The sequence below is a fragment of the Mastomys coucha genome, unplaced genomic scaffold (genome assembly GCF_008632895.1).
Source record: "Mastomys coucha isolate ucsf_1 unplaced genomic scaffold, UCSF_Mcou_1 pScaffold18, whole genome shotgun sequence".
NCBI lineage: Eukaryota > Metazoa > Chordata > Mammalia > Rodentia > Muridae > Mastomys > Mastomys coucha.
This window is the reverse complement of record NW_022196900.1, coordinates 110568357-110586945: the sequence shown is the minus strand read 5'-3', so window position 1 is coordinate 110586945 and position 18589 is coordinate 110568357. Positions and strand designations below refer to the sequence as shown.

Below are 18589 nucleotides of genomic sequence, written 5' to 3'. Positions count from 1 at the left end.
AGCGGAGGGAGGGATGGACAGTGGGGTTCAGCAGGAACAGGAAGGAAGCGGAGGGAGGGATGGACAGTAAGGTTCAGCAGGAACAGGAAGGAAGCGGAGGGATGGACAGTGGGGTTCAGCAGGAACAGGAAGGAAACGGAGGGATGGACAGTGGGGTTCAGCAGGAACAGGAAGGAAGCGGAGGGATGGACAGTGGGGTTCAGCAGGAACAGGAAGGAAGCGGAGGGATGGACAGTGAGGTTCAGCAGGAACAGGAAGGAAGCAGAGGGATGGACAGTGAGGTTCAGTTTGCATTCACCTTTCTGTGCACCCAGGACCTCAGTCTGTGGAACAGTAGGAACGGTATATGACTCACACTCAGCATAGATGGGGTTTCCCACCCCACGTAAGCTAATGAAGACTAAGCCTTCACAGCACTCCCAGAGGCTCGTCTCTTCTGTGATTCCAGATCCTGTGAAGTGATAGTAGTAGCCATCACAAAGAGACACAGTATGTTTGCAATTTGGGGTTCCCCCCTCACCGCAAGCTTTCACCTTCGTATTAGATCGTAAGCACTCATTTCTTTGGTGAGCCGCTCAACTTTTAGCTTGGGCCTGGTGGCTGGGGATCAAAAAGGGCAGGTTTGGTCCCCAGCCACCATGAATTGAAAGTTCTTTGGGGAAGGGATGTGGCTAGGCAAAGCTTCCCCCGGGGGGGGGGGGGCTGACCCAGTCAAGAGGCGAGACCCAAGAAGCCCCAATGGGGAAGGGATGTGGCTAGGCAAAGCTCCCCCGGGGGGGCCGACCCAGTCAAGAGGCGAGACCCAAGAAGCCCCTATCAGTCAAGATCACTGGGGAGCCATGTCCTTTTTCCTTCAAGGCCTTCTGTGACTGCCTGTGGGGGAGAAATGGGGACTTGGGTCTGTGTATCTAGTCACCTGCTGACTTTTCTACAGCTTGACTTTTTAAAAAGTCAAAGTGACTCTCATCCCATGCAATAAATATTAACCTGAAAGGCTGGGGGTACATTAAACTTTTATGTGTGACAATCAATTTCTTATGCAAGAGAGGCGTTGCTGCTAGTTAGAGGAATTTGGAGCAGCGACGCCCCTGGTGGGGGACATCTTCTCCTGCCTGGTGAGTTGCACCAGGTTGCCTTCAAGCTGGGTCCATGTATATTAATCATCTTTGATCCTCTGCTCCTTTTCCACTCTGACTGTATCTCTCATGGTTCCCCGAGCCCTGGGGCTGCTCTCAGTCTTGGCTGCTCTTTGAGGAAGAATTTCTGATATCTGCCCTCTAGGCGTTTAATACTCCCCAAACATGCAAGCCATAATCTGTGTTCTAGGAAACCAGCCCTAGACCGTTCTCCATGCTTGCCTCTTGCAAGCAGTCACCCGAAGCCGCAAATGCCCAGTGTGCTCCTGGGAGCCACACACCGGTCAGCTACCTGCTTCACATCCCAGCGCATAGTATGGTAGCTGGCGTGAATCCTGTCTTGCGAGTGGGAGCACGCCTCTTATAACCTCAGGAGAATTGAGCTGGCCGCTATGATACACAGTAGGTGGCGTGAGCAAAGTCATGGGTCTTGGATGGCGTTGGTGGGCTTGGGTGGAAGAGGTGGGTGTGGGTAGTTAATGGTCTATGAGAGTGCTTCTGGACTTGGGTGGAGTGGGTTGGTGTGGGGAGAGCTAGTCCTGGATAACGTCTGGGGCTCACGTGCATAGACACGGTGCTTACTGGAGAGTCACGACTGTTTCTGCTTACCTGCCAGTCAATGCAAGCTCTTCAGAGAGGAGGGATAGGGAGAAGCTGTCCCGTACAGAAGTGATAGCAAGTGCGGGGCCTGTGGGATGTAGCGAGTCTGCCCACTGCCCTTGTCCGAGCCAAGTGCTACCTCAGCAGAATGTGGCGCTTGCTCTGTGTCACCCAGGACATGCGCTGGCCTGTTTTTCTTGCATCCATCTCTCTTGGTGATTAATACCTTTTTAATGTTTGGCTATGGTGACTTCTTAATAAATTATTTTGTAACCCATTGAAATCACTTGGTAAGCTCTTTGTTAAACACCTTTAAGAGGCCTCTAGCTATAAAATATGACTTTATCATTTCCCCATTCCTGGACAGCTGCTGTGACACACACGTCTCCGAGGTTGTTAATAAATAATAAATGGGGTGATGATCTGAGGGTGACCTTTTGTGGAATATCATCCATCAGCCGAACTTCACTTAATCCTTCCCTTTAGGCTGACTCCAGCTTTGGATTATGGCAGGATTTTAAAGTAGGTGATTTGGCTGCTGCCACAGAGTGTGTCACAAGGTGGGTGACATTGGAACCATGGGGCATGTGGCCACCTCCAGAACCCTCAGAAGGACCTGAGCTCTGAGACTGGCGGGTCTGTTTTGGGCCTGGTGTGGGTGCATGTGCCTCCTCCAGTGTATGGTGAACCTGCAGCTCTATCTAAGCATAGACTGTGGCAGTGCCGTGGCCACCAAGCAGGCAAGGGGGTGTTTCTCAGAATCATGGCAAGCTGGAGAGTCTCAGGGAATTAGCCACACCCAGGACCCGACGATACCCATCACAGTGCCACTGAAACTTAAAGCCCAGAAGACCTAAATAGATGTCTAGCCCAGCACCTAGCAGCTTCCGGAGGAAAAATGATTCAGAAGAGACGGGAGTGTCCACCTAGCTAGGCTGAACTGTCCACTTGGGTCTCGAACCTGGTCTCCAGTGCTCACCATCAGAATGAGTCTGGATCCATTGAATCACTCGTAAGCAAACACCCGCAGAGAGCTGACTATCTATCGCAGGGCTATACAACGGCAGCAAGGGTGCCACAGGGAGAAGAAAGGGTGACCCGCTTCTCTGGGCACCGTCTGCCTCGCAGACTTGGGCATGCAGGTAAAAGTGAAGTATCCGTACTTGCTCTAGGAACAGTGTGATGGAGGCTTTCGGTCTGTGGATGGCGTTGGGAGAGAAGAGGCTGCCTGAGAGAGGGCTGCCGAAGGTGTGTAGACAAGAGGAGTAGGATGTTCTTGATGCACTGGGAGAGGCCATCTTAGCACCACTGGATGGGAGCTTGCAAAGACAGGATTCTTCTGTGCTCCTTGCGGCAGCCCAGGTGTACACAGGAAGTTCTAGAAGCCATCAGAATCTACGGTGCGAAGCAGTTGTTCACTCTAGGGCTTGTGAATGAATGCCTGAGCTGCTAGATAGGCGGCTATCTCTACTTGGTCAAGTTGGGCACGGTGGAAGTGGGTTTCTGATGTGGAGAGCTCCAGGCTGATGCTGAGGGAGGGAGGCAGGGGTTTGCTGGGTTTAGTTGTGGGGTCCCCTAGTGGGGGTGGGCATCCATGGAGGCTGATTCAGAGTCCCTGGAGTCTCTCATTTGGATGCTGTCTTTCCAGCCCCTCCCTGGGCATCCTCAGCAGGCCCTTGGCAGCTGCCTCTGTGGGTCAGCTTAATGGACCAAACCTGCAACTCCTCTCAAGCATCTGAGAATCACCCTAAAATTATCTCAGGAGTTTTATTTCCTTAGTTCTGAATAGATCACGTTTTATTGTTGGACACTGAAACCTCATTACTTTAGGAAGTGCTGCCACTGGGCCATTACCTGAAAGGAGTTCCTCTCTCCTCTTTGATTAAATCTCTGTTCCTATTTTAAAAAATAATTTCCAAAGGATCTGGCTTCTTTTTTTTTCCCTGAAGGTATGGACACTCAGCCAAGAGCTTCCTCTCCCAGTGCCCCAGGGCGGCATAGAGACTTGTCTGGGGGCGATGGCAGCACAGCAGCCCTGCTGAGGTCCAGCACCAGGCTTTCTGTCTCTGCCGTCTTGGCAAGGACCACCCTTTCTTGCCCTTTGGCTCTCCCTTTTTGGAACCAGTTTAGGATGTCAGCCCTGGGTTTGTTTCTCAGCAAGGTGGTCTGGGAAAGCCGGTATAGGACCCAGGGTTTGCCTTCTCTGCTGATGAAGTGGGCTCAGGGGCGGTGGCTTGTCCTCCCCACCCCTGGTGGGGAGGAAGCTGCTGTCCAGAACTCACCAGTCTATGGCCTTCTGCAAAGCCACCAGGGGGCTGGGGCTGAGTTCTGGCCCAAGGCTGCACGTTCTCTGTGACCCTGGAACGTACCCTGTGATACTCATAAAGTGCTTGCACGGTTGAATTTACACCAGCATCAGAAAGCAGAGTGACATAAGGAGTGGCTGTGAGGTTCTTGGGGGGTGCAGAGACGGTGTCACTGTCCCTCACACGGGTGTGCACAGTGGGGTAAACCCTGCTATGCGTGCCTCCCCTCATTCGCTTGCCTGGAGCTGTGTCTATGTCAATGCAAAGCCTTGGGATTCCACCCTTGGTAGACTCTCCCATCTCCCCTACCCCCACTGCAGGGCCGCCCAGGCCCTGTTGGGTAGTCACAGGTGGAGGAGGGAGCTACTGTCCATGGCCGGAGGGAGTTTGGAGAGGAGGTGCCCTCTCTCCTGGGCCCACTCTTTCAGGGCCCTTGCAGGTAGTGTTTGGAGAAAGCTCAGAATATCTTCCACGGCTCCCACAGAGACACTGGTGGGGTGAGCATGTGGCTCGAATCCCTTTCTAGGCTCGGCAGATGGAATTATTTACAACCCCTGGCGCCTCTCTTCCCCCGCTCCCCTGAGTAAGGCTGGCAGGTGAAGTGGATGCTCTTTTTGCAGAGCTAATGATGACATTCAGTCTTCCCACCCTCCCCCAGGCCCCCAGTGTCTTCCACGGAGTGGCTGGGAATATTCCTCCTTCCCCAGGCAAATCAGAATGTGGCTGCACACCACTGTGGGGAAGCCCCTGCGGGGGGAGGGATGCTGTACCATGCTCCAGTGGGAGCCCGAGACTGCAACTTCCTGCCAGCTTGGCTCCTGATGGATTCTGTGGGGCCCCCAGGATGGATGGACAAGGGGAGAGCACCAGTTTCTGATGCTACACATGTGTCTGTGTCACCGGCTCCAGAAGTTAATTTTGGATGGGACTTCACAGTGGTTATGCAAAACCTGCCCTTAGCCTTGTCCCTGGGCCCTGGTCCTTTCCCTGCTCCGTGGCTTCTGCCGCCTTCATCTCTGCCGTCCTTCCCTCTTGGAAAAAAAAAGTATCCTGCTGACAGGAGCTTTCTAACTTGTCATTTTGGAGATCATCAACAAATTCTATAGAGAGGTGACCTCCATTATGAGGAAAAGCCTGGGAGTTGGACGGGCCCCAAGCCGAGGCGCTGGAACCTCCTCTGACTGGCAAGGTGACATTGTGTGTCATATCAGCATTCATGGCCAGCTCTCTTCTCCTCAGAGAGTAATTATTTCTTTCAGAGCGAAAGGTCCAATTTGCTGTAAAGAACAGAGCCCCAGGTAAAAGGAAAGAGCTGGCTATGAGCTCCCGTGACACAAAGGACACCGGCTGCCCCCCATCCTCCGCGCTGCTTCAGACTCCACATCAGAATGGCCATTCCACCAGATTTATTATGTTTATTTGTACTTCCTTCCTGCCATAACGCATTAGGGAGGCTGCACGCTCCGTCCACGAGGCGGCTCAGCAGGTAGAGCCAGGCGCTACGCCCTCGGGCTTCTGTGCCTGCCTCTCCACGGGGCCCAGATGGCTGCTCACGGGTGGTCTGAATTCCCCAGTCATGTGCCCACCTCCTGGGCAAGGGTCAGCTGCAGCTTACCCACTTCCCAGCGTTTCCAGAAGGTCTGAGGGGTAGAATGATCTATAAAAAGATGATCTGGCTGGCTAGGGGCTGCCTAGAGTTGAGCTCTAAGTTCGAGGCTTGCTGGTGTAAGAGCTAGGGGTTGAGGGTCCTATGCAAAGACACTAGCTGCAAGTTCAGGGGGACCAGGACAAGCTCAGAGAGGACTCAGAAGCCACTGAACTGTTAGCTCGTGGTTCTGAGCTACCATAGAGATAGGACGAAGAGTGGGGAGAAGGGGATGCAAGAATGGCTAAAGCAGAGGGGACCCGCAGAATGGCTCAGCCAGGAAAGACCTGACAATCTGAATTTGGCCCCCAGAATATATTGTGGTAGAAGGAGAGAACCAACTCCTGGAAGTTGTTTCTGACCTCCATATCTGCACACAGATAAGTATATGAATAAGCAAGGGAAAGAGAGACCAGGCTTCTGGGGGAGGTAGGCTCTGTGTGGGGTCTCTGGCTTAATGGCTTCATCATTGTGAGATGCTACCAAGCTTTGCCTCAGCACCCGAGGTCGTCTCTGGGTGGGGTCATAAGGGCTCTGGGCCAGGTGGCCTTGCATGGTTGACCTCTGTCTTTCTGATCTTGAGGGTGGATTTGATGCTACAGTATTCCCTGTGAATCTCATCTCTCCTGAGTCATGGCACTTCTGCACTTGCCTCAGAGTTCCAGCGCTTGCAGCCCTGCCACCTCTCCCAAGTCCCGCCCTTCCCTTCCCCAGACTTAAATCAGCAGTCACTGTCCCCCCCAATGTGTCTTCCACCAGCATCCTCCTTCCTGTGAGGCATCATGGCTGCTCACGCCACGCTGGCATCAATGTCCCTCACCTCCAACTGCAGCAATGACTTTATTTGGTTTGATGTATATGAAGAAATAAAACTCGGAAGTCAATTGACTTAAGCGTGGAACAAAATGCAGCCTGGTTGTTATGGTGTATGCTAAATTTTAATGGCATTTAGAAAGCGTTTTGTGGGGTAGAAAATAGAAGCAAACCCATCAAACCTCAACTATGCTCTATGTTTTATAGTGCAGAACATTTTTCTGCTACAATCCAAAGACTTTAAAATGTAATAAGGTACGTTCGAACCCAAGGGTTTTAAAATATACGTAAGAAACACGAGCGTCCCGAAATGGAGTAAAATAATCCATTACGACCCAGGTCGGATTTGCGGGAAAACACACATTACCGAGACCACTCTTAACACTTCACATTCCACCGGCTGTTATTTATTGGCACGTGTGATTGGTCAAGGATTAATATATTGCTAAGTAAGAAGGAAAGTGTGTCTGGCAGAGGTTTGTGCCCTCGGGGTTGTTGGTTTTTTTGTTTTTGGGGGTGGTTTTTTTTTTTTTTTGCTATTTATTACTGTGTTTACTCATATATATTTAAAAGCACATGGCCCACGAATTAATATCGCAATTGAGGAATGATGCAGATTTCCCATTCCTACATTTCATTAAAAATGCATGCAGATTTCCATGTGTATCTTGTAGATGCACTGTCTTCCTCCACACCTCTGTCATTTTTCATGATTCTTTATCTTAGGTCCAGATCCTGGGCCCTTTGACACTGCCCTTTTTAAATAGTGTGTGTTTCTGTGTATGTGTATTTCTGTGTATGTATGTGTATATTTCTGTGTGTTTCTATATATGTGCTGTATATTTCTATGTATATGTGTGTGTGTGTGTGTGTTTCTGTATGTGTATGTATTTCTGTAAGAGTTTCTGTATATGTCTGTGTGTACCTCTGTGTGTCTGAGTGTCTGTGTTTATTGTCTTTCTGTTTATGTATGTATGTGTTGTGCATTTCTGTATATGTGTGTCTCCATGTATATGTGTGCATGCATGTGTGTGTGGTTCTTTATGTGTTTCTGTATATGTGTGTGTGTGTGTGTGTGGTTCTGTGTATGGTTCTGTGTATGTCGTATATATCTCAGTCTCTGAGTGTCTGTGTGTGTATGTATTTCTGTGTATGTGTGTGTGTATGAGGATGTGTGTGTGTGTGTGTGTGTGTGTGTGTGTGTGTGTGAAAGCCAGAGGTCTGTGCCATGAGTCTTCTTCTACCATACTCCACCTTAGTTTTGAGCCAAGTTCTCTCACTGAGCCTGGAGATCACCATCTCTGGCTAGAACAGTTAGACACTGACCCTGAGGTCTTCCTGCTCCTGCTTCTCCAGTTCTGAGATTCCAGGGAGGTGCTACCATTCTCAGCCTCTACACGGATGCTGGGGTTCCACACTCGGGTCCTCATGCCTTCATATCCATCTTAACCCATTAAATCATGGTCTCACGAGAAGACCTAGAGAGTCAACTGACCTGGGCCCGTGGGGGCTCACGGAAACTGGGCCATCAACCAGGGAGCATCCAGGGGCCATCTGAGGGGGAAGTGTTGTGTCACCACCGGTGGTTAAGATGGGGCAGGTCCCTCTGGAATTCAGCTCCAAGCTGGTCAAGGTCTGGGTGGACCATGCACCTGTCTCTGTTAGTCCCCTCTGCTCTAACCCTGAAGTGCTTGTTGTTGGCTGTCATGTTTAGTCCTCCAGGATCCAGGAGGGTTAGAGTCTGTGTGGAGTGGATCTTGCAAGGTTGGCCAAAGCCCCTTCCAACATGGCTTCCCCTTTACCATCACCAGGACCCATCCTTGCTACCAACCCTTTAGGAGCAATTGCTCTCACCCAGCACCAATGAGGCCCTATGGGTGTCCTTCAGGAGGCACACAGACCCAGAGAGCCTGAGTGTATTGGAGTGTGAGTGTGTATGTGCTCGTGTGTGTGTGTGTGTGTGCTGTCAAGTTTCATTAAACTAGCATTTGATTTTCCACCCAAAGACAAATACAATATCCAGAGGTTCATACCTGCATCTACCATGCCACAAAGGGTTTATTTATCACAGGCTTTTCTCTGCAGCATGGAACGGCCACATTCCAGAGCCCCTCTCTCTTACACGGCATCCCTGCTCCTCACCAGTAGTGATGATCCTAACACCCTCTGCTTCCCGTCTTTCACACAAGCTGCTGCCATTGCGCCGGCTTTGCACAGAGGACCCTGATCCAATACCAACAGCAGCCTGTGATGTCAGTGTGTTCTTATTGCTTCTACTGCATAGGAAGGGGGCCCAGAGTGGTGAGACTTGTAGCAGTGGAACCCAAGACTGGAGCCCAAAGGAGCCTCTGGGAGCTGTGCCAGGCACATCAGGAGCCATGCCCCGTGGAATCTATCCTGGGTTAGCCAGGGGGTGCTTGCCTCCTGCCTTCTCATCAAGCTTCGTGTCCAGCTGGGTGTCATGGGTGGAGGCCTCACAAGCTGAGCTACCTCCCTCTGTCCACTCATAGCCAGCAGGGTCATATAGAATGACCACTCCTCTGGCCAGGGCTTCCAGCCTTGGCACTGTGGGTCTTTCTTGGGGGGACTGTCTTGTGGTGTTCAGGATGTCCCCACTTATCCCAGCCCCCTCTAGCCTCTAGTCTTCAGCCTTTTGCCTAAAGTCCTCTGTGTGTGGTAGCAGCAGGAGACTTGAAGGGGGTGAGGGCAGGGGGTGTGTGTGGAGCGGGGTGTCGTTGGCGTTGGCTGGGGAGCGGGGTGTCCTTTGCTGGGGTTGGGAAGGGCTGCTGAAGCCTGGGTGGAGGGCTTTGCTAAGCTTTAAACCTTAAAGGGTCTTCATTCTCAGTGGCTTTACGTGTCCCGGTTCCCAGAAGCCTGAGCTGCTGGGGTTGAATGAGGTACACAGAAGGCACAGGCACTGAATGTAGGCAGGAAGGACGGTTCATTCTCTACTCTACCTGCTCCTGTCCCTTCCCTGAAGATTTAGGGGAACTGGGGAGCAGAGGATCCGGGGACTTGGGCCTGTGAGGATGTGAGGATGCTGCTTCTAAACCTGACCAGAGACCCAGAGAGCACAGGAGCTGGGAAATGCCAAACAGCGATCTCCTGTCTCAGACAACTTTTCTTTTCTTGCCTTGTGGGGGAACATATAAATTATTTGGAGGGCGGTATTAGTCTTTGTGCTTCCGGAAGGGGTTCTGCATCTTTAATAGAGCCTGGTTTGGAAACATAACTCACAGACTTGTACAAATACCCCATCAATAGTGCGGTGGCTCATTTCATTGTTCTCGGCGCATGGAATCTTCGTTATTTGCACTGTTGATAAAAGGCAGCGTGCTCAGAAGATCTGCACCACTCCATTTAGCTGGGAACAATGATTTATTCCTCCCTCAGCACTGGGCATCCTCAATTTCCTTGGGTAATAAAGAATGCTCCCACGGACGGGCTGAGCGGGGCTGACTGGCTGCTCCGAGCTCGGCAAAGTCCATAAGAGCAAGAGGGGTTCTGACCAATGGCCCCGCTCTGGGAGAAGCCTCTCGAAGCTGCCTCCAGCCCCACTGGCAAACCGCAGCCTCCGGTGCGAGCCCAGAATTAGCACATGTCATTGACAAATTGCCCAGGAAATGGCTGGATCCCCGATGGAAAACAACCCAGACAGCAAGCGAATGCTTGCTCCAAGCCTCTCTTCCCTCTGCAGACGAAATTCTAACAGAGCCCTATTCCGCTTCCAGTTGAGGTATAGAAAAGCCTGTGCTCGCGTGCATACTCTGGAGCCTTGTCTGTCCATAGCTGAGAATTCACGGACTGCTGAGAGGGGAAATAGAGTGATGGTTCCAATTGGAAATGCAGAAAGTTCGCAGGGAACACAAAAGGGCATTGCGGAGGGAGCAGTAGCAGGGGGTGGGGCAGTGCAGTGGGTGAGGATGGAGACAGCTTTTCCCAAGCACAGAAGCAATTTGCTGCGTCACAGACTTCCTGAGCAGAAGGGAAGATGGGGTGGTAATGTCGGATGCCTAGGAATAGAGTTCTGGCGCCAGAGAGTCCCTCCAGCTATAGAAATGGCTGCCATGTTACCTTCAGAGGGTGTCCATAGCAGGGAAGGGAACTGGGAGGTCTGTGGCTCATAGACGCTGGGAGGGAGTGTCCAGAAACCCTTCAGAGTTCCTGTCAGACCAGCAGACAGACACCAGCCTAGCCACGGGCCTGAGCTGGACCTGAAGACAGAGTACTGCTCCATTCTTCCCCAGGTTCTCTGTCTGTGCTCCTGTGCAGTCAAAGCTAGATGACCCCTCGGTAGAGCCATGTGCATCTAGAAGGTTCTGGAGTCAGAGGACACAAGTTGAAACCTGACCCACTTCTTGAGGTGGGGCCTTGAGTGAGTTTTGGTGACCTGTGAAAAGGGGGTCATTGAGCCACCTCTGGGAGAAGACAAAAGGCCCTAACAATGGGGAAACCCCTCTCGTCTACCACAGTAGTCTACCTCCATGCCACCACTGGCCACATTCAGTGACTATGTGGGCCCACATCACCTCACCGTGCAAAAGCAAAGTCCCGATTCAAAGAGAAACTGTTTCCATGGTAACCGGCCTCATGGGCTTCCTGGTTGCCACTGTGTCTTTGAGGTAGACACACATAAGTACATTGGCGTAGGAATTTGAAATGCCAGGAGACAGGCAAGCTTTTTGGGGTGTTAATCCATACTCCTGTCCTGAGCAGCTGGAGGTTTGGCCTCATCCCATCTTGTCGGTCAGCATCCTCTGATTAAAGGACACATGTCCCCCATGGTCACCCGACCCAGAGGGCAGCCCTAGATTCTGGGGCCTGAATTCCAGGCAAGAGATATAAGTCTTGTGTGGGTCATGACCTTGAAGATCCGACTTTTCCGATCATACTGGCCGCTGAATGATCTGTGCCAACCTAAAAACCTGTGGCGCCTGCTTCCTAAGTCAGGTGCTCTGTAACAACAACTGTAGCGGGGTTGGACGACTTGGCAGGGCTGTTTGGAGGGGCAGGATACAGAGGATTTCAGGCAGAGCTGTGGCTCTAACCCCGTGTGGGATCTTCCTTGGTGAGGGGGTTCACAACACCAGGTAGGGACTCTGCAGGCTTGCTCCACCTGCCTGGGCTAGAAACGAGCACCGAGGCCCCCAGATTTTGAGTGCTAATTGGGAGACTGGATAAATATCCCAGGGTCACCAGCAAAGGGTTCCCTTGGACCTTGTTCATCTGCCCCAGGCGTCTCACTGCAGAAATGCTTCAAAACACATACATACGGAGAACAAGAACGACGTTCCGTATTATTTATTTGATTGTGAATTTATTCATCTCTGCTTCCTCCACCAAGCAGATGGGCCTGAGTGTAAATGGACAGGCAGTGGCTCTGCCCTAGCAAGTCATATGGGCTGGGTTGGCATTGACATCTGCCTGCCTGTGTGAGGCATTCAAAGCAGAATGCCTACACTGTCCCCACCCTTGACTTCCAGGAAGGCTGGACGGAGTTTGTAAGCCACTACTTATCTGTGACCCATCTGGGCACTCCTGAGAATACTCACCTGGCACCTTGGAGCGAGCCATCTACAAAGATGGGTCATATAGACAGTGCCTAATTTAGCCTGGTGGCTCGATCATTCCATTAGAGCAAGGTCATGGGGGCTATACTCCCACTTCCTCTTTGAGGACAACGCCCTCCGGAGGGGGTAGGACATCCCATGCCCATATAACACTAGGAGCCAGGAGAGAAAAACAGTGTCTCATCTGGCATGTGTCCAGCACCACTCCAAGTCTGTGTTGCTGTAGGTGACGAGTGGATCCTTCCACTTGCAGATAGAACTAGTGATCTGTCCATCCCAAGCCAGTTATCGCTTGTCCTCGTGCCCTGTGCGCATGAGCAGGGCTCTGTCACATGCTTTCTCCTTGGTTACATTTGAAAGCTTTAAGGCAGTATTCTCAACCTTCCTAATGTAACACTGCAACCCTTTAACACACGCTGTCGTGACCACCCCCCCCCAACCATAAATGCATTCTGTTGCTACTTCATAACTGTAATTTTCTGCTGTTATTAATCATAATGCAAATGTATGATATGCAGCATATCTGATATGTGACCCCTGTTCAGGAGTCCTTCGACCCCCAAAAGGGGTTGCACCTCATAGCTTGAGAACTGCTACTCTAAGGGATATGAGCTCGCAGATAGCATCATAGGTGGGGCCCATTCCTGCCCATTCTGGAGTGGTTCTGCTGAGGTTCAGCTATCTCCCAAGCTCCCATCCCAGAGTCACAGCCCGGCTGCGTTCCCAAGGGAGAGGGAGCCATGATGTCCGCTCACCTCCCCATCCTGCAGGAAATCAATCCATTCATTCATGCAGCAAGCATTGACCAAGGACTTCAAGGCAGCTGTCAGGAACTTCTGCCTCGTCATAAAGAGAATCCAAGTAGTTACAAGTGTGTGACAGTTGGGAAGGCCAGAGAAAAGACCACATCTGGTGTCTGGTTCGGGTGGTGCCACTTGGTGTGATCTCTCCTCAGCCTAAGGTTGGCTTCCTTGGGGTACAAAGTGGCTGCAGGCATTTCAGACTTCCCAGTGATACCACCTACCTCCCCATGAAGAGAGAATCTATTTCTTCCCAACCAAGGACCACTCCCTCCTCTCCATCTCTGTGGCTCACCACCTGACTGCTCTGAGCCAGCCAATGAGCTGAGACTACCATTTGATAATCCACAGTCCATGGCCCAAATCCAGTCAGCCATCTGTCTTTCTTTTTTATAAATAAAGTTTTATTGGCACACAACCATGGCCATTTGTCACTGTTGAGTGTGACTGCTTTTGCAAAACAGAACTGAGGTGTGATGGAGACTGTATTGCCTGGAATGCCAAAAACATGTGCAGACAAGCCTCTTGTGGGAAGTTTGCCACATGTGGGTCTATCCTGGGAGGGGGAAGTCTCCAGACTTTGTGAGGATAAACAATGGGGAGGGGAAGACGCAGAGTAAACGCTGAACTCTGGTGGTATATCCACTTGGGCAACACTTGCTGTTTATCTATTCACACAGCAAAGCTTTGTCACCTCCCATATAACCCAATTACCATGCCAGGGACCCCTGATGTCAGAGAAAGAACCCTCAGCGTGACCAAAAGGTAGAAGCGGAACACTCGTCTCTCCGCTGAAGATGAGATGGCTCTTCTCTGGAGTGAGTTGGGCAGCGTGCTGAGCCCAGGGCAGTGTGCTGAGCCCAGAAGGCCAAGCACGGGTGGTTCTGTACTGTTCACTCTCCCCTTGCTATGGGAAAGCACTGTGACCAAGGTAACTCACAGAAATGGTTTATTTGGGCTTAGGGTTCCAGAGGCAAGCTGGAAGCTGAGAGCTCACGGCTTGAGTCACAAGCAGGAAACAGAGAGCGCAAACTGGAAAGGATGCGTTTACCCCAAAGGCCCACTCCAACAGTGCCTTCTCCAGCAAGGCTGTACTATCCAAACCTCCCCTCCCGAAGCAGCATCACCAAGGGGGTTCAAGTTGAGACTATGGGGGCCACTCGTCACTAAGCCACCACGGACTCCCCCAGCTGGGAAGTGTCCAGAGTAGTTAAACCCGCAGTGCAGAAGACAGGTGGGAGCTATGAGGGTGGGTTGGGGCTGTGGGACTACCAGGCTTCAAGGAGTTTCCTTCCAGGGTGATGAAAATATTTAGGAACCAGACAGTGGCCGTGCTCAGGATCAACCCCCCCTCCCCCCGCGCCCGACTCTGAATTGGACTCTTAAAAATGGTATGTTTGGCCGGGCGGTGGTGGTGGTGGTGGCGGCGGCTGTGCATGCCTTTAATCCCAGCACTTGGGAGGCAGAGGCAGGCAGATTTCTGAGTTTGAGGCCAGCCTGGTCTACAGAGTGAGTTCCAGGACAGCCAGGGCTATACAGAGAAACCCTGTCTCGAAATAAACAAACAAACAAACAAACAAAATGGTTTGTTTGCTGCTGGGTGGATGTCATCTCAGCACAAACATGGGAAAGCCAGAGCTGGGGTGGGTCAGCAGCAAACTCGGGAATGTGGAAAGGTCTGTGGGAATTCTGAGGGTTGAACTAATTTTCCTACTTCCCCAGTCAGGAGGTGCCCAGATCCTCTGCATCTCAGATGTCCAGGGCAGCTGACAGCCGACAGGCCTCAGGCACCCCCACAGGCCCTCTTCACCTCGCTTTCATGGGCACCCCAAGATAAAATACCACCGCATGTGACAGAGGTCTATAAACCTACCTGCAGGTCTGGCGGTTTTGTTTGGCACCTTTGTAAAAATATTATTTCCCACCGCTACCTGGTTTTTATAATGTCAATATACCCAGATCCTGCTCCCGCTATTACATTTTATACACAGTGCCACTTGCCTTATACCCTGGAGCACATGTGTTTTTCTAAGTTGGCTTTCAAAAATAGTTGGTTTTCAGAGAGATATCACAGGAGAAATGCTGCTACTGGTACTGGATGGTCTTTGTTTTCTTTTTTAAATTGTGGTCTAGAGCAAAATAAATGCCCACGTCCTTAATTGAAATTCACCTTTAGAATTCAAGTTGTACAATTTGAGGTCCATGGTGAGGAAACAGTATACGTGGAGATTCATTTCCTGGGAAGGCTCTTCTCTGGTGATGTAAGTTAAGTTTGGGGAATGGGGAAAGAGCACGGGAGGTCATGTCAAGCCCCTGGCAGGAAAGGCTACAGTTTCAGGTGCTGGAGCAGTGCCACAGAGCACATTGCCTCTCTGTGGCTGTGACCCCGTGCCTGAGTGTAGGGCTTCCCACAGGCTCCCCTGATCAGAATTCTCTGAGTGAGAACCACAGGCAGGATGGGCAAAAGACAGATTCAGCACAGCTGGTGTAGTTTCTGACCTCTGGCTTTGTTATCTGGAATCCTGGGCTCATTCATTTCTTCATTAGTTCACATACCCTCCCATAGGTGGGAAAGATAGAAAATATTTCATATAAGAGATTAATATATGCCTATTTGTTTCTATGATTGATTAGCCTGGATGAATAGGTAGGTAGATAGATGGATAGATAGATGATACATACATACATACATACATACATACATACATACATAGGTAAGCTAGAAATAGATGATTGCTAGATACATACATACATGCATGCATGCATACACGCATGCATACATAATACATACATGCATGCATACACACATGCATACACACATATAAACATAGGTAAGCTAGAGATAGATGATTGCTAGATACATGCATGCATGCATGCATAATACATGCATGCATAAATAATACATACATACATATGTGCATGCATGCATACATGCATACAATGCTAAGATGGTTAGATGAGAGACCTTTGTGACTGAAAGAACACCTGCCATACTGGTTACCATAAGATCCAAATGTAGCCAGGCTAGGAAGGGCACAGTGTAAGTGAACTTATCGGGGGTGTCAGGTGCTGGGTGCATCTAACCCCAGTGCTGCGACTGTATAGACAAGATAAGCCCTGGAGCCCCTCTTGGCTGACCAGCCTAGGCTAATCAGCCTGACAGTCAGAAAGCTCCTGTCTCAAAATATAAAGTGGGTTAGTGAGATGCTCAGCTAGTCAGGGTGCTTGCCGCCAAGCCTGATGACCTGAATTTGATCCCCAGAATTTAAACGGCAGGAGGGAACTGATTGCTCGTAAACTCTCTTCTGACTTTCACATGTGAACCATGGCATATTCATATCCCTCCACACAAAATAAATAGATGTGGAGGCAATCTAATAAGGTGGAGAATGTTTGAAGAAGTTGCCTGACAGCTGACTCTAGTACACACACACACACACACACACACACACACACACACACACACACTCACACACTCTCACATACAGCTAATCCGACAATGCTATAGCAGGGCAGAACCCAGAGCAGCGACCGAGCGGTGTGGAAAGGCTGTCCTTAATCACCACCCACCATTTCAGGAAGTACAATGGCAATTTAATTAATTACCCATCGCCAGTGCCGAAGACAGAGTCTGCGAACGTCTATAGAATGTGAGGAAATTATTACAAATGGAACACTCTCAACGCTGGCGATGAATAACAAATCTAGATGTCCTACTAGACGTCCTATGCCTCGACATGTCTATTATTTATATGAAAATCTGGCTCTTTGAGAACGATCTCCCCCAGAGAGTTGGAGAGAGTTCTTTTTCCTAGGGATATAGGAAGTGGCTGCCCTTTTGCCTGGGGCCTCCTTCGGCGCCTCCCCTTCTCAGGCATTCTCAGCAGGGTTTCCGAGTGGACAAGGGCTGTGTCACATTTGACCACATCCCGGGGCTCTAAACTGAAGCAGTTCTTCCCTTAGAGTGCAGTTCCATCCCTCTCACGGAGACTTTGGTGCCCAGTTGAGGGTTGGTGCACCAGTTCGAAGCACGTCTGGGTGCCAGGCAGAGGTATGCGATTTGGACTCTGTGAAAGCTAGACTACCTTGTTGACCTGCCATGTGCTTGAAGAGAGCAGCGGCCATTGCCCCATAGAACAGCCGAGCTGTGGCGAATTGGTTTACCCCGAACATTCACTCTGGGCCAGACGCTGTGACAAGAGCTTTAGCATAATGTTCTTCTATCTTGGAAGGATCTCAGCGATAAGCTACTTTCTAAGGAAAGTGGTAGGAAAATGTACTGAAGAGTCCAGAAGTGAGGTTCACCAGCAATGACTTAAGAAATGTAAGTTGGCAGTTTGAATTCTATGCCTTGAAAGATGACTGCTCAGTGACTCGGAGCCAGAGTGGTGAGTGGTGAACGGTCGTTATCCTGTCCACCCATAATGCAGGACTACTCATCTCTACATGCGGCTTCCACCTAACAGTATGAGAGAGATGCTTCACATAGAGCTTCTACCTAACGATATGAGATAGATGCTTCACATAGAGCTTCTACCTAACGGTATGAGATAGATGCTTCACATAGAGCTTCTACCTAATGGTATGAGATAGATGCTTCACATAGAGCTACAGCTGCACCCTGACTAGACGTGGGAGACCACATATGATGATTAATATTAACTGTTAGCTTAGTGGTATCTAAATCACTTTGGAGGTGGACCTCTGGGCATTCTTGTAAGGGATTATCTTGATTATGTTAATTGAGGTGAAAATACCCGTCCACCATAGACAGTGTCATTCCCTAGATAGGGCATCTGGGATTTCATAGCTGAGCATCCATTCATTCTCCTTCTGCTCTTGACTCTATGATCAAGTCTCTCAATCTCTGGCCACTGCAACTTTCCCATCATGACTCACTGTAACTTGAATCAAAATTAACCATTCTTTTCATTGTTCTGGGCCATATTTTACCACAGCGACTGAGGATGTAACTAACACACCACATCCCAGCTGCATCTCATCAGCTTCTATCTATAGACGTTTGGAAATGTACTTGTCACTCTGAGCTTTTCATGTAGTTACATGGTTGGGAGTTCTGGTGCATAAGGAAGAAGATGATTGGTACAGACAGACATCAGCCATCTCTGCCAGGAACCACATCACAGAGCCAGTGTTTGTTGCAGGTGAATTGCATCTGTCTTCTATCTGCCCTTCACTATGAAGTCATAGAGATGCCCATGGCTGGGTAGGGCATCGGAGAGGCAGGAGGTCATCCTGAGACGTGTCCTGGGAAGTTGGATGCAGCAGAGGGCTCTAAGAGATGCTGTCACCATCCAGCAGGGACAAGCCCAGCCCTGCTCCCCAGCCTCAGGCCAGGCCTCAACCTTAGACACCAGGAACTGGAGCATCAACAGGTTCACTTCATACTTTGTCCTTCTCAACCCTTGCCATGTTTGTATTCCATGGTAACCAGTGTAGCAAAGGGCCTTTCAGTCACAGTGAAGAGGTTGTGTAAGGGTGCATCCCACACCCCACTCAAGTCCGAAGCTCATTCATTTCTTCATTAGTTCACATATGTGGGAAGGATTAAGAATGTTTTATAGGAAACCCCTCTGTGCCGTTAATATGTGCCTGTTTGTTTCTGTTATTTATTAGCCTAGATGGATAGAAAGATGGATGGATAGAGATAGATAGATAGATAGATAGATAGATAGATAGATAGATAGATAGATAGGTG

General features: G+C 50.2%; 1 protein-coding gene and 1 long non-coding RNA gene across 17 annotated transcripts in view; both read left to right on the top strand.

Annotated features, from left to right (window-relative positions):
- Camta1 (calmodulin binding transcription activator 1) overlaps positions 1-18589 on the top strand; it is an 858665-nt gene that overhangs the window by 533952 nt on the left and 306124 nt on the right. The window lies entirely within an intron of this gene.
- LOC116097078 overlaps positions 18144-18589 on the top strand; it is a 3656-nt gene continuing 3210 nt past the window's right edge. The window contains exon 1 of the long non-coding RNA XR_004121214.1: positions 18144-18266. This is a non-coding gene — a long non-coding RNA (uncharacterized LOC116097078). The remainder of the gene's footprint in view (positions 18267-18589) is intronic.